Source organism: Arachis duranensis, chromosome 9 (assembly GCF_000817695.3).
Source record: "Arachis duranensis cultivar V14167 chromosome 9, aradu.V14167.gnm2.J7QH, whole genome shotgun sequence".
In the NCBI taxonomy this organism is placed as follows: Eukaryota; Viridiplantae; Streptophyta; class Magnoliopsida; order Fabales; family Fabaceae; genus Arachis; species Arachis duranensis.
This window is the reverse complement of record NC_029780.3, coordinates 55,489,223-55,505,386: the sequence shown is the minus strand read 5'-3', so window position 1 is coordinate 55,505,386 and position 16,164 is coordinate 55,489,223. Positions and strand designations below refer to the sequence as shown.

The 16,164-nt window shown below is 36.6% G+C and overlaps 1 non-coding gene across 1 annotated transcript; it reads right to left on the bottom strand.

Moving 5' to 3' along the window:
• Positions 1-1,647: 1,647 nt before the first annotated feature.
• On the bottom strand, positions 1,648-1,756 carry LOC127742195 (small nucleolar RNA R71). Its single transcript, XR_008003382.1, has one exon. It is a non-coding gene; the product is annotated as a small nucleolar RNA R71 (small nucleolar RNA).
• Positions 1,757-16,164: the final 14,408 nt, after the last annotated feature.

Below are 16,164 nucleotides of genomic sequence, written 5' to 3'. Positions count from 1 at the left end.
AGAATTGAAGAAATTCTGTTTCAATCTCATCCTTGGATCTCTATGTTTCTTTACTGCATAATTGAGTTTAAATTTCTGTTAATTGCTCTTCATCTACTTTCTTTGCAATTTACAATTTCTTTGCAAGTGTTCTTTTTGGATCTAGGAAGGCATTGAGATCTAGACTTGGTTTTCTAGTCTCTGGGTCCTGAGATCTCAATTTACCATTTCAATTTTCCGTTTCTTGCATTAATTGTTCATTTACTTGTCTGTTTGAATCCGATTCAACCCCAATTCCCATTTACTCTTCTGTTTGATGCAATTTAACTTCTCTTTGTTTAATTCCTGCAAATCCAAGTCCCAATCCCCTTTACATTTCAAGCCATTTACATTTCTTGTCATTTAAGATTCTTGCAATTTACATTACTTGCTCTTTAAGTTTCTGCCATTTACTTTCTTGCTCTTTAAGATTCAGCAATTTATTTCTTGTTCTCTTTACTTTTTATGCAATTTAAATTCTGCAAATCACCAATCATTCAACCAAATCTTGATTCGCTTGACTAAATCAACCACTAAACTAAAATTGCTCAATCCTTCAATCCCTGTGGGATCGACCTCACTCCCGTGAGTTTTTATTACTTGATGCGACCCGGTGCACTTGCCGGTTAGATTTGTGTGTTTTGGGAGAAATTTATTTTTCCACCAAAATATCTCATCAAGTTTTTGGCGCCGTTGCCGGGGATTGATTAGATTGACAATGATTAAGTGAGGTGGTAATTTAGATCAAGCACTTTTTCTCAATTTTTGATTAACCCACTAACTGTTTGATTTTTTGCTTAAACTAACTAAAACTTCAATTTAGCAGTAGATTGAAGTATCACTGGTTTGTGCATTTCTCATGTTATGCTTGTATGTCAGGTACAAGAAGAAACACACTAAATTTTCATGAACAAGATGAAAGGATTCTCAGGAGATTAAGAAGAGCTGAAAGAGGGAAAAACATTGTTGGAGAAGAAGAATCAGACGAAGAATTTCAAGAGATGGAGGATTCTATTTATACTTCTCTACTCCTATCCCCTATTTTCAAAGTATCCTTCTTCTAATTCTTTATTCTATCTTCTTCTTCTCTCTTCACATCTCACTGGAAGCTCTTTAGTCCAAGTAGCACAAAAAGCTTTCTTCTTCTCTCTTCTATTCTCTCTTCCTGTTTATGACCAGGAATAGGAATAAAGAACCTCTCTTTAATCCTAATCCTGAGCCTGAAAGGACTTTAAGGAGAAGCTTACAACAAGCTAAAGCACAGCACTCCAGAAGAAACCTTTCAGAAAGTTTTGAACAAGAAACAGAGGACATGGCCGAACCTCAAGAGGAGCCAAGAAAGGTCCTTGGTGACTACACCATGCCTACCTCTGATTTTGAGCTTAAGCCTCAGTTAGTCTCTCTTCTGCAACAGAACTACAAATTTCATGGACTTCCAATGAAAGATCCACATCAGTCTGTTAAGACTAATGGAGTAGATCCTAAAGTCTACAGGCTCATGCTTTTTCCCTTTGTTGTAAGAGACAGAGCTAAGACATAGTTGGATGCCCAACCAAGAGAGAGTCTAAACTCTTGGAAAAAGCTTGTTAATGCTTTTCTTGCTAAATTCTTTCCCCTCAAAGGATGAGTAAAATTAGAGTGGATATCCAAACTTTCAGACAAAGAAAAGGTGAATCCCCCTATGAAGCTTGGGAAAGATACAAGCAACTAGTCAGAAGATGTCCTCCTGACATGCTCTCATAATGGTCCATCATAGGCGTGTTCTATAATGACTTGTCTGAGATGTCCAAAATCTCATTGGTCAGCTCTGTAGGTGGATCACTCCACTTGAAGAAAACACCTGCAGAAGCTAGAGAACTCATTGAGATGGTTACAAACAACCAATTCATGTACACCTCTGAGAAGAATCATGTAAACCATGGGATCCCTCAGAAGAAAGGAGTTCATGAAGTTGAGACTCTGAATGCCATACTAGCTTAGAATAAGATCTTGACCCAATAAGTCAACATGATCTCTCAGCATCTGACTAGGATGCAAGCTGTAATTAGCATTACTCAGGAAGCTTCTTCTGAAGCAGAAGCTTATAATCCTGATCAACCCACCATGGAGGAAGTGAATTATATGGAAGAACCCTATGGAAACACCTACAACCATTCATGGAGGAATCATCCTAACCTTTCATGGAAGGATCAACAGAAACCTCAGCAAGGTCTCAATAACAATCAAGGTGGAAGGAACCAAAATAGGTTCAACAACAGACCACCATTTCCATCTTCTCAAGGGAACATGGAAACATCTAAGAAGAGCTTTTCTGACTTAGTTACTTTGGTTTCTATCCTCTCTAAGACCACTCAAAGTTTCATGAATGAAACAAGGTCCTCCATTAGAAACTTGGAGGTACAAGTGGGTCAACTGGGCAAGAAGATCCCTGAGACTCCTCTTGATACTCTTCCCAATAACACTGAGGTGAATCCGAGAGAAGAGTGCAAGGTTATAACCATGGAGGTTGAGGCCGAATCTGAGGAGAATGGGGTGGCGATGAATGCTAGTGAAAGACATATCACTGGGCATTCAACGCCTAATCTGACAGCAAGCCTGGCACTAAACACCAGTGAGGAACCCCTCACTGGGCGTTCAACGCCCATCCTGGCAACAGATCTGGTATTGAACGCCATCCAGGGAGCACTGGCTGGACATTAACACCCAAACACTCAGGCTTTCTGGCGTTCAACGCCAATGAGGAACCTCTCACTGGGCATTCAATGCCCAACTAGGCAGGCATTCTGGTGTTCCTCACTGGGCGTTCAACGCCCACACACCCAAGGAAGCTGGCGTTGAATGCCAGCAAGGACATCCCTGGGCGTTCAATGCCTAAAACACTAAAAGGACTGGCATTTAACACCAGTAAGGGTGCACAGCAAGGGCGTTTGACGCCCAATAAGCTAACAGAGCTGCCGTTAAATGCTAGTGAAAGCACACCCTTTGAGTGCTCAATACCCACTCAAGAAACCCTTATCCCAGAACCAAGGGAAGCCAAGGCTCATGTAAAGACCATAGAGATTCCTTTGAATGCACTCCCGCAAAGCATAAGTTTTAGTGACTACTCATTCTCTTATGAGGATGAAGACACTAGGGAAGAACAAGTTGCTCGGTACCTAGGAGCTCTAATGCAATTGAATGCCAAGCTATTTGGCACAAGGCCTCTGGAGGAAGAACTTTCACTGCTTACCAAAGAACTCCATAATTTGGTTCAGTAGAGGCTACCTCAGAAGCTTTCAGATCCTGGACGCTTTCTGATTCCTTGCGCCATAGGCACTATGACCTTTGAGAAGGCTCTGTGTGACCTATGGTCAAGCATCAACCTCTTGTCACTCTCTGTAATGGAGAATTTGGGAATCCTTGAGGTACAAGCTGCACACATCTCATTAGAGATGGCAAACAAGACCATGAAGAAGCCATATGGCTTAGTAGAGGATGTCTTAGTGAAAGTTGAAAACCATTACATTCCTACAAACTTTATAGTCTTAGACATAGGAGAGGATGAGGATGACTCTGTCATCCTTGGAAAACCTTTCCTAGCCACTACCAATGCTATCATTGATGTAGCTAAGAGAGAACTAACTCTACAACTAGGGGAGGATCACATCTTATTCAAGATGTCTCATCCCAATTCTCCCTCTAAAAGAGAAATAACGGTGCAATACTTAGTGTTCCAACCCTCTATTTCTGTGTAGAGCTTTACAAAGCCCCCAGACATCAATTCTAAGTTTGGTGTTAGGCAGCCATCAACAAGCTCTAAGCGCAAAGGTACTAAGAAGAAAGTACCTAAAGGCTGGAGGGACAAGAAAGTCCCAACTGAAGGTCTCTCACCTGGCATGAGAGTTGTCTTCACCAAGAAGCCAGTCTTACCACACATAGTGAATCGCATCCTGTCTTTAGAGCATGTAGAGCTCATTCATGAGAAGACAGGAAGAAAGTTCACTGTTAGAGGCAAAAATCTGAGCCCATACTCACCTCTATAAGGAGCTAACCGTCAAGCTAATGACGTTAAAGAAGCGCTTGTTGGGAGGCAACCCACCCTTAATTAATTATTTATTTTTATTTGGTTTTATTTTGTTTTGTTATTTTTAGAGTCATGATCATGTGAATCTGTCAAAACAGACATATAATTCACAGTAGTGAAAATAGAACACTCTGGATGGAGTGTTAAAGTTGAACGCTAGCCAAGGTATCCCTGTTGGGCGTTCAACGCCCCTCATGGGTAGCATTGCTAGCATTGAACGCCAGCCAGGGAGCAGCTCCTGGGTGTTCAAACGCCAGTGCAGAGAAGCAAGGAATTTGGATTCCCTAGCCTCTCAGGACCAGTGGGTCCCACAGTATCTTTCACCTACCCCACTCACTTTCACACTTCCCCACACACACTTCCCTATAAACCCTTCATACACACACCTCTCATACACTCATAAACCCACAAGGGCGAAAGCCCTCTCTCCCTTCATCTTCTTCCATTTTCTTCTTCTTCTACTCCAATCTTTTTTTCTCTTTATTTTCACTTGAGGATGAGTAAAATTTTTATTTTGGTGTTGGAAAAGCATAGCTTTTTTTCTTTCTATTACCATTCATGGCACCCAAGGTTGGAGAACCCTCTAGAAAGAGGAAAGGAAAGGCAGTAGCCACCACCTCTGAATCTTAGGAGATGGAGATATTCATCATCAAAGTCCACCAAGTCCACTTCTATGAAGTAGTGGCAGTGAAGAAAGTGATCCTTGAGGTCCCTTTCAAGCTCAAGAAGAATGAGTCTCTGGAAATCCGAAGAGAGATCTGGAGAAGAGGTTGGGAAGTCCTAACCAATCCCATTCAAGATGTTGGAATTCTAATAGTGCAAGAGTTCTATGCTAATGTAAGGGTCACTAAAAACCATGACACTAGTGTAAATCCAAATCCAAGAAATCGGAGCACCATGGTCTGAGGGAGAATCTTAGATTTCAGCCCAAAAAAATGTGAGGTTGGCATTCAACGTTGCCTCTAATGCAAGGAGATCCTCACCCTTACATTAAGAGAGCCAACTTTGATCAGAGATTAGATCAATTACTCTCAGATATCTATGTGGAAGGAGCACAGTGGAAAAGGAATTCACAAGGCAAGCCTATTCAACTAAGAAGGGCTGACCTTAAGCCCATAGCTAGAGGATGGCTGGAATTCATCCAATGATCCATCATTCCCACTAGCAATCGATCAGAAGTGACCATTGATAGAGCCATCATGATCCATCGCATCATGATTGGAAGTGAGGTAGAAGTACATGAGGTGATTCCTCAAAAATTGTACAAGGTAGCTGAGAAGCCTCACACCAATACAAGGTTGGCATTCCAACACTTCATTTGTCATCTATGCAATTCAGCTGGAATTAACACCTCTATTGGGGAGGATAAGCCCATCACTAAGAAGAGGATGGAGCAAGCTAGAGAGCATGCACAAGAGTCTGTGCATCCGCCTCAGCATGAGATCCCTGAGATGCCTCAAGGGATGTATTTTCCTCCTCAAAGCTATTGGGATCAATGGCAAACTTCTCTTGGAGAATTAAGCACTAACATGGAGCAATTGAGGGTGGAGCATTAAGAGCATTCCACCACCCTCAATGAAATAAGAGAAGATTAAAGAGCCATTAGAGAAGAGCAAAGGGCTATGAGGGAAGAACAACAAAGGCAAAGGAGTGATATAGAAGAGATCAAGCATCACATTGGATCCTCAAGGAGGAGCACTAGCCGCCACCATTAGATCTCTTTTACTTCCTTTCCTTTTATTATTTTCTATTTTCTGTTTGTTATTTTATCTGTTCTCTTGTTCTAGTTGCATAATCATTTGCATTGATGTCTTAAAGTTGTAAAATGTTCCATATATCTCTCACCTTGCTTAAAAAAAATTTTTATTGAAAAGAATTGAGAGATACATGAATTTTAAGTTTATAACAAGAATAGTTTAATTATGTTAATGTGGTGGCATTGCTTTTGTTTTCTGAATGTATGATTAAACAGTGCATATTTGAAGTTGAAATCTATGAATGTTGGCTCTTGAAAGAATAAGAAAAAAGGAGAAGTATTATTGGTAATCTGAAAAATTTAAAAATTGATTCTTGAAGCAAGAAAAATCAGCAAAAAGAAAAAGAAAAAGCTTGCATGCAAAAAAAAAAGAGTAGCGAAAAAAAAATAAAAAGAGAAAAAGCAAGCAGAAAAAGCCAAAAGGCAAGAGCAAAAAGCCAGTAACCCTTTAAACCAAAAGGCAAGGGTTGAAAAGGATCCAAGGCTTTGAGCATCAATGGATAGGAGGGCCCAAAGGAATAAAATTCTGGCCTAAGCGGCTAAACCAAGCTATCCCTAACCATGTGCTTGTGGCATGAAGGTGTCAAGTGAAAAGCTTGAGAATGAGCGGTTAAAGTCGTGATCCAAAGAAAAATGAGTGTGCTTAAGAACTCTGGACACCTCTATCTGGGGATTCTAGCAAAGCTGAATCACAAAATCTGAAAAGGTTCACCCAGTTAAAGTGTCTGTGGCATTTATGTATTCGGTGGTAATACTGGAAAACAAAGTGCTTAGGGTCACGGCCAAGACTCTAAAAAGCTGTGTTCAAGAATCAAAAAGAGCTTAACTAGGAGAGTCAATAATATCATCTGGATTAAAAGTTCCTAAGGATGCCAACATCTCTGAGTTTCAATGGATAGTGAGATGCCAAAACTATTCAGAAGCAAAAAGCTACTAAGTCCCGCTTATCTAATTGTAACTGGGCTTCATTAGAAACTGTGAAATCTATTGTATCTTAATTTTCTTTTTATCCTACTGTGCTTTTAGTTGCTTGGGAATAAGCAATAGTTTAAGTTTGGTGTTGTGATGAGCGGATATTTTATACGCTTTTTGGTATCATTTTCATAGCTTTTCTAGAGTTACAGAAGTCTAAATAGAGTGTTCTTAACGGCTATGGAAAGCTGACTTTCATAGCTTTCCAACAATATATAATAGTCTATACTTTGCTTCGGATTATAAGGCCCAAAACTGGCGTCCAACGCAAGCTTCCTGCCCCCTTCCTAGCGTCTAGCGCCCAAAAGCAGAGACCAGCGACCAAACGCCCAGAGAGGACCCCCTAGCCAGCGTTTCACGCCCTAGAGACCTCATAGCACGTGGATCTCATCAAAGTGCAGCCCAAACACTCACCAAGTGAGCCCCAAAAGTAGATTTTAGCACTAAATAGACTGTTTTACCCTAGGAAGTCACTGGCTTATGGTGGTCTTGCACAAGGCCTTTATGAGGGTGCCAAGGTGATCGAGAAGCGCACTGCTCAGCTCATTGTTCTTGCCGAAGATTGTGACCAACCTGACTATGTTAAACTCGTCAAGGCCCTTTGTGCTGAGCATTTGTGATTTGAGTCTTTCTTGCTGAGGATTGTGAGTTTTTGCCTATAAACCGCGAAATTCAACAATATTATGTTTGGATTATTGATATTTATTTTTTAATTTCTTTATTTTCTACACAAAAAATGATAAAGAGATAGAATATGTTAATAACTTTTAATAAGTTTTATATGTATTGATATTTTTTATCCCAATGTATTTTATAACTACTTTGGTTATAAGAGATTGATATAGCTAATTTGGTTTGAATTTTATTAATGTAATACTAATTTTTATTAATTGATTTTTTTAAATAATATTTACAGATTTTTGTGAATGTTTTTTATTGTTTTTGGAGTGCATTAGAGTATGTGTAAAAGCACATGCCAGATTTTTTTTTAATTTGATAGGGATATAGCCACGCTTTAAAAGCGTGGCAATAGGTCCATATTTTTTCGATTATTGGCACGTTTCAAAAGCGTAGCCATATCTTTCACTTTTCGGTACACTTTTAAAGTGTGCCGATAGGTTAATACATATGGCCACGCTTTTAAGCGTGGCAAGAGTTGAAAGCGTCGCAAAAAAGAAAGCGTGCCAATAGATCCGCAAAAGCGTGGCAATAGAACAACCGGCACGCTTGCGGATGTGACACTTTCAAAAGCGTGCCGATAGCTCAAAAAGCGTGGCAAACAGCTGTCAGCACCCTTTTTAGCACTTTTCGGCACGCTTTAAAAGCGTGGCAGAAAACTTATTTTTTTGTAGTGTATGTCTATTTTCTTCATTTTTTATTTTTTCTAACTTTTTTCTTTTTAAATGTGCTTTACTGTTTTTTATCCATATAATTATGAATTTCAAATTGGGTTGGACAATCAACAAATTGACTTAATCAGCCAATTGCATAAGCAATATCTAGTCGTGTGTTAGGCAAATATATGAGGCGACCAACTAGCTACTTGTAATTGGTAAAATTATATAGCAAAGTTTCACTCTTTGAGGACAGCTTCGAACTGTAAAACATAGGAGCGTTGGTTAAATTACTATCCAAGAAACCAAAGTCTTCAAAGATGTCCAATGCATATTTTCTTTGACAAAAGTGAATAACGAGTTATTCCATCCTTAAGGAAGAAAAAATCAAGTCACCAATGTCTTTGATCTTAAATTTGTCATGAAGTAGTATACCCTTAGTCTGGTTGATTTTTGAAATACCATCTTCTATAAGCACCAAATCATCAACATATATAAGAATTATAGTGATTCCTAAATTAAATATTTTAATGAGAGAGTGATCTTAAACATATTTCTTGTTGCGTGAATAAATGAGTATTGTTTTTATCTTTAGGTTCTATTGCCTGCTAGTTTTGTGATCTACACACCATCCTTGGTTGCTCATTCAATCCTGAAGGGATTTTCATATAAACCTCCTCATTCAAATCGCCATGCAAAAACGATGTATAATAATCAAGTTGCTTTAAGTGCCGTCTCTTAGTCATTGGCACAACCAATACTAATTTTAAGATGGTCATCTATACTAACATATCAATGAAGTCTACTTTTGCAAACAGTCTTTCTTTATGCCTTTCAATAGTGCCATTTGCAAAAACTTAGTTCGAAAAAACCAATAAGAAGCTTGCTAATTCTCTAAATGTTGTTCAATTCTAAAGCCTTTGAGTCACTTTGAATTGCTTTTTTCCAGCAATGATGAACAATCTCCTCATATGTGCAAACGCTAGGATTTGAAATTTAGTTTATCATATGGCAAATAGTTCAAAATTAGACACGTTTGAGTAGAGGGAGCTACCAACTATGGCTGACATACATTAATAGTCCTTTAAGTATGAGCTAGAATGGTTTCCTATTCCTAAATGGTCTCAGTGGTAGTTTGAATGATTTCAGTAGGTGTACTAACATCTAAAAGCTACTTCGGTATGCCTTGATGCTTATTAGATACGTTAGTGATTCTTTGATGTAGTGTTTGACGTAGAATTATTATTCCAAATAGTAGATGCAATGTGTCATTTGAAACTGAATCATTATGATGCACAAATGAAGTTGATTAAGGAGTGATATAAATGAAAGGATTCATTATTGTTATTTTCTGAAACAACAAATTTATTATTGTATGATTTTGAACAATTTTCAAAAGCGACAGGATTTACATTAGCAACCAGATAAGGAAAATAATTTCTTGAGGTGAAAATTTCTCTGGTTTTGAGATCAATCGGGGGTTTACAGCCTAGAAATGCACACTTCCTAGCTCTTGGGTCCAATTTGGTTGAGATCCAAAAGCTTTTAAGTTGGTTAAATTAGGCAAGCTTTGAAACTATATATGATAAACACTAGAGTTATTTAAGAATGTATTTAGAATTATATTATCAAGTGAGTTGCATGAGCAATTTGAAACTGCCAAAAGAATTTAGGAATCTTATAATGAAACAGCAATGCTCTTGCAACTCTAAGGATGCGTTGATGCTTGCGCTTGGCAATCTCATTTTGTAGTGCAATTTCTACACAAGAAGTATGATGCATAATTACACTCTTACTAAAGAAATCTCTCAGCAAAAATTCTAGTCCATTGCCATCTATAGTCCAAAAATACTTGTGACATGATGAAATAGAAGGTGCAAACAATGGTCCCCAACCATTCATCTGTACAAAACATTTCTCAAATTCACAAGGCTATGTTCTTTTGCTTTGCTAAATGACATGAATCACAAGGTATGATCGTGTATTTGTGTTGTCTTTGCAATTGATAAAAGAAAAATCCTTTACATCATTATAATTTTATTGAAAGGAATGTGCCTTAATTTAACATGCCATAAATGCTTATCATCTGCTGGCACTGCATCTAAATGTTATTTTGATGAATAAATGAAATGTCAATGCTACAAATTCTAATTTGTCTCTATGCAGGGTAGGACTATTCATTATATATTCCATCTGCATATTTAGCTATTCCAATCGTCCAAATGTAGTTCGATCCCGAATTTCACATGCTTCATCATCAATATTCGATTCATGAGCATAATATTCGACCTCATATTCGAATATAATTCATTTAGACCTCTTAGAAAACCCATAGTATAGCCTTCTTCCCTATACTTTCCCATTCTGGCCAATCCACATTTACGCATATTAGTATATGTCATGCAATCAAGAATATATCTAAAACCATTTAATTACTCCCAAGTGGCCTTCAATTTCTTAAAATATGCAATCACAATTAATTCTCCTTGTCTCAATCGATACTTTTTTTCTATACACTTGGAAACTCTAACATCTATGCTTCAAATCACTCTACAAAAAATGTATTCCTTCTATTCCAAGCCTCAAATAATGCATCACTCTGATCCCATTTTTTATCGGTCCATCTCTAAATTTCAATTTATTTTTTTATTTCAAGCACAAAAACATGGCTTTGGTCCAACTATGGTAATTGCTTGTGTTCAAAGTAATTGAAATTAGAGATGTTCTAGTATTCTTTTAATATAAAAGAGAACAGAAAGAGCTTCTATTTTATTTCTCTTTAACCAAACAAAGCTTATTTTTCTCATTAACTCACTTTCTATAAAGTAATAGTATAAACTATATGCAGGAGAGTTAAAATAAAGCATCATAAATATATATTTTTTATTTAATTATGTTATATATCAAATTTACTAACTTTGTGATATTATATCATAGGCAATTAGTGTTTCAACAGCTAATGGTGATTACATACAAATGTGGAACAAATTGATGCTCAATATTAACCACTATATAGCAACAATATTAACTTATGTCATTAAAAAAAAAGAAAGCAGCAAGCTCACATTTGTCTGAATTAGGTAAATTTTCATTTCTTGAATTTTAAACAAAAGTAACCTGAATATTTCCTGAAACAATATGAACAAAAATAAATTATCAACAATTTATTTAACTTTATCTGAAAAATAATATCAATTCAACTTTTTTTCACATAAATGACATAAATCAATAACAACAAAGAACCATTCATATATCTTTCCATGTCCAAAACTTCAATTATCATTTGAATTAAAAAAAACTAACATATTCAATATTATTACATATCGTTTACTTGAATATATCACAACTCTCCAATACCCTCATCTTCAATATATGGTTCAATATTCAATTCAACAATACATATACGACATTTAGAAATAGACCAAAAGAACTTAACACAAAACTAAATTAAAATAATCTAATAAGTAAATAGTTTAATAAAAATGACAAAAAATTATCCTGTCTAAGCAACATAACAGTAATATTAATATTAAGATGATTAGCTATCCAAAACATAGTACACAAACAACTTGCTTAGAATAATTTCATGTTAATGAATAAGAAAACTAAAATAAAATTTATTAAGATAATAATAAAGAAAAAATAAACACGCATTAATAAAACAGATCCAACTAAAGAAAGTAAAAACAAAATTAGGGTTACGGTTAAAAGGGGTTTAGGATTTTTTTTATTTAAAATGAAGTAAAAACGAGAATAGAATAGAGAGAAAGGAGAAATAGGAGAGACATAGCTCCAGCGACAAAAGATGCAACAGCGGCAGCGGCACCAACGGCGGCAAAAACAAAAGAAGAAGCTCTATTTCAGGTAACAAAACAGGATCAAGACAAGTTTATAAAGTCTTTGGAGAAGAATGCAGGTAGCCGGCACTGACAGAGTGTGGCCGGAGGGTGTGAGAAGCGCGATTAATTAGCCGCTTAATTAAATTAAATTAATTGTCCAAAATAGGATCCAAAAATTAGAATGTTAATTAGAAAATTTAAATATGATTTTTGGATTCAGTATATTTTTCTGAGTTGGAAAGTGTAATTTTTTGCGAAAAATTGCGTAAAAACGTGTACCGGTAAGTTAGCCGGTAGTACCGGCTTAAATCTGTCCGGTATTGTGTGAGAGCAATAAAAACTGGAGAAAACAATTAAAGTTAAAAATCGGGCACTAATTTTAATGGTTTGGCCCAAATTTGGGCCAAACGGGCCAAAAACGCTAACGGGTTGGACCGAGCTCAAGTTAGGCCCAAGTTCAACATATATAACCACTTAAATGAACCCCGTTCAGCCACTTCACACCTCATAACACAAACACAATAGCAGCTGGTAGGGTTAGAGAGGAAAGGAAGAACACTATTCACTTCCTCACTCTTTTGCTCGTAACTTGAGCTACGGTGCTCCGATTCACGAACAGTTTGCGGCCACGCGAAAATCTTGTCGAGTCCGTTAATTTCATCTAACTTTTATTGGTAAAATTTCAAAATTTCTTCTCTATTCTGCAGCCCTAATAAATTCAAAATTTAAGGTTTTAATTTTTAGTAGATTTTGTGTTTTCAATTGTTTAGGTGGTATCTAAGGTTAAGCTATTGGTGGTTTGTGCCCCAAACACCATAAAAAAAGGTAAGGAAACTCTTTATCCTTGTGAAATTGTGTATTTAGGAACCCTAGTTATTGATTTGTGGTAAATTAATGTGTATAGCAACTTGGAAAATTAAATTGTTGATGCTTGTTGGAGTTGATTGGTGGATTGGTTGATGCTTGGAGGCTTGAGTTAGACTCAAATTTGGTGTATTGGGCATATTGGGAACGGCCAAGGTATGATTTAAGTTTTCTCTATGTAATATGTAATATTTCTGGACACTTAGGTTAGTAGACCTTAGGATAGGACTGAATTGGTTGATAATAAGTGTTGATATATGATGATTTTGATGAATGTTATGATTTTGATTAATGTTGATGTTGATTTATAATGTGGGATTATGAGTGTTGATAATGAATTATGAAGCTTGTTGATGTTAATAAATATTGAGGATAGTGAAATGATCCTTTGAGTTGTAATAATTGAGAATTAGAGGTATGTAAGTGAGAATTTTTGGATGAAATTGATGAAATTGCATGTTGATAGGTTGTGAAATGATTGGAGAGTATATGAATATGATTTTAGATATATTAGGACTGGTTTGGATGTAGAGCAATTGGTTTTGAATTGAGAGTTTTGGTAAAATTGAGTTTTTAAGATTTTTGGTAAAAGTGGATTTTGGGCCAACTTTGACGGATCATATCCTGAGCTTCAGTTTTTGAAATTGATTGAATTTTATATCAAATTAAAGATAATCAAAGAGCTTTTAAACGGTATAAATTTTGTAGAAAAAGATATGATCATTGGAAGTTGGTGCTCAAAATCAGGATTCTGTGATGCAGAAAGTTGCAAGTTCTGGTTGGTGTGCCCACACACACACCTGTGCCTATGCTCCAAGCAGAACGAGTGTTGTGACTCGTGCGTACGCACAATGAGTGTGCACATGCACACCCTGTGAAATTTGCAAGTTGTGCATACGCACAACATCATGCGTACGCACAAGCTGGGAAGAGCCTTCTGTTGAGGGCGTCCGCACGTATTCATGTGTACAAACAAAATAGAAAATTTTATTTTGTGTGCGTACGCACACCTCTATACATACACATAGGTTGAGAAAACTCTTACGCACAACCCTATGCATACGCACACTGCCCTGTTTTTCACTGAAAACTTTGTTTTTAACTGTTTTACCTTTATGGCAAGCTTGTAAACTTTCGTAACGCTTATCTAGAATGTCTTAACTTGTTTTTAGGCTTTGAAACATAGAAAATACCCTAAGTGAGTGGACCATTGGAGTACTATATTGATGATGAGTGTGATGAATAGTGGAAATAAGAAAAATTGATAATGTTTGTGATGAATCTGGGACTCGAAGACAAATGAGAAAATATTGAATACTGAAAGTGATCATTGATGGAATATGATGCGGTATTTTACAACCCACAATAATAACCGGCAAGTGCACCGGGTCGTACCAAGTAATACCTTACGTGAGTAAGGATCGATCCCACGAGGATTGATGGATCAGGCAACAATAGCGTTTGATAGGATTAGTTAGGCAATTAGAAAAGAGTGTTTTGGTATTCAAAGAGCATTAAACACAGACAAATAAATAAGTTGGGAATAATAAAATGAGAAGATAGTTAAGGTTTCAGAGTTATCTATTTTTTCGGATTAACTTTTATTACTAATTAATTTAATCATGCAAAATTTAATTTAATGGCAATCTATATGTGAATAGGCCTTGATTCCTTAGACCTTCCTAGTCTCCTCTAAAATTCATTAACTGCCAATTCCTTGGTCAATTAATTCCAATTAGAGGGTGATGATCAATTTCTAGTTTATATGCCAAAAGAATCCTAATTATGCACAAATAAAGGGATTATATGCCACATATCCTGTTAAATACAAACAACTAAAAATTCATTATAATATGTTTTCAAGTTGTTGTTCAAGTAAAGAGCTTTTCCAAGTTTTACAAGAACTCAATTAGAACATGAGTGATACTTCCGTTCCACCCATATTCATAAAATAAAGAACGAAAACAATTATTGAAATATAAATCAAGACATGAATTAAATTAAAAAGATCAAACGAATCAATCCATGAAAATAGACAGAGCTCCTAACCTTAACAATGGAGGATTAGTTGCTCATGGTTCAGAGAAGAAAAATAAGGGTTCTAGTAAAAATATCTATGTAAATGTACTGCCTTTCAATCTAATGGCATGTAAATTCCTATTTATAACTAATCCTAATAAATTTAAAATCTAATTATCTAAATTTAAAAATAATATCTTTTCCTAAAAGATAATATTTGAATTTAAATTCGAATTAATTAACAGATCTTTAGCTGATGTGTGGGGACCACTTGAATTGTCCATTCTGCAGCTTCTAATCTGTGCTTTCTGGGCTGGAAACTGGGTCAAAATGCGGCCCAAAATCCATGTCAGCGATTTCTATAAATTTTGCAGATCGCGCACGTCACGCGACCGCGCCGTTCATGCGTTCGCGTCATCCAGCGTTTTTCCTTGCCACGCGTATGCGGTCATCTACGCATTTGCGTCACTCGTGCAGATTCCAATCCATGCGCTCGCGTCAGGCACGCATTCGCGTCGCTATGATTTTCTCCATTTCACGCGGACGTGTAAGTCATGCGTCCGCGTCGCTTCTCGCTGGTCATCTCCTTGGTTTCTTCTCTTTCTCTGCAGAAACTTCATCCAATCCATCTGAATGCTACCTAAAATAAATAAAATTGCACAAAACTCAAAATAGCATCCATAGTGGCTAAAACATAATTAATTCTTAATTAAACTTAACAAATTAAATGCAAATTCACTAGGAAAAGATAGACAAGATGCTCACGCATCACAACACCAAACTTAAACTGTTGCTTGTCCTCAAGCAACCAAAACTAATATAGGCTTAAGATGTGAATTTGCATGAGAATGAGAGTTCGATTAAGCTCATGTCTCTTTTTATAGTGGAATTTATAACTGCAATCCTGAATAGTTTTGGCATCTCACTCTCCTTTAAGTCAGAAGAATGTTATTGTCATTTGGAATTAGAATCCGGATAATATTATGAATTCTCTGGTCTTTTATATTTCAGTTTAATCCTTGAACACAACAAAATTTACTTTAATTTATTTTTCTTTGGTGCTTTGCACCTTGAGCCTAGTCGTGACTTTAAATGTTTTGTCTCAAGAGTTACTTGACACAGAAACGCCACAAGCACTTAACTGGGAAACTCCCTTTGAGTTCTGATTTTTCTTTCAGTTACTCCCAGACAGTGGTGCTCAAAGTCTTTGGCATACTCTATTAAACACACTTGGTCTCGACTCTAAGTGTTCTGTCTCAAGGATTACTTGACACAATCACACCACAAGCATATGACTAG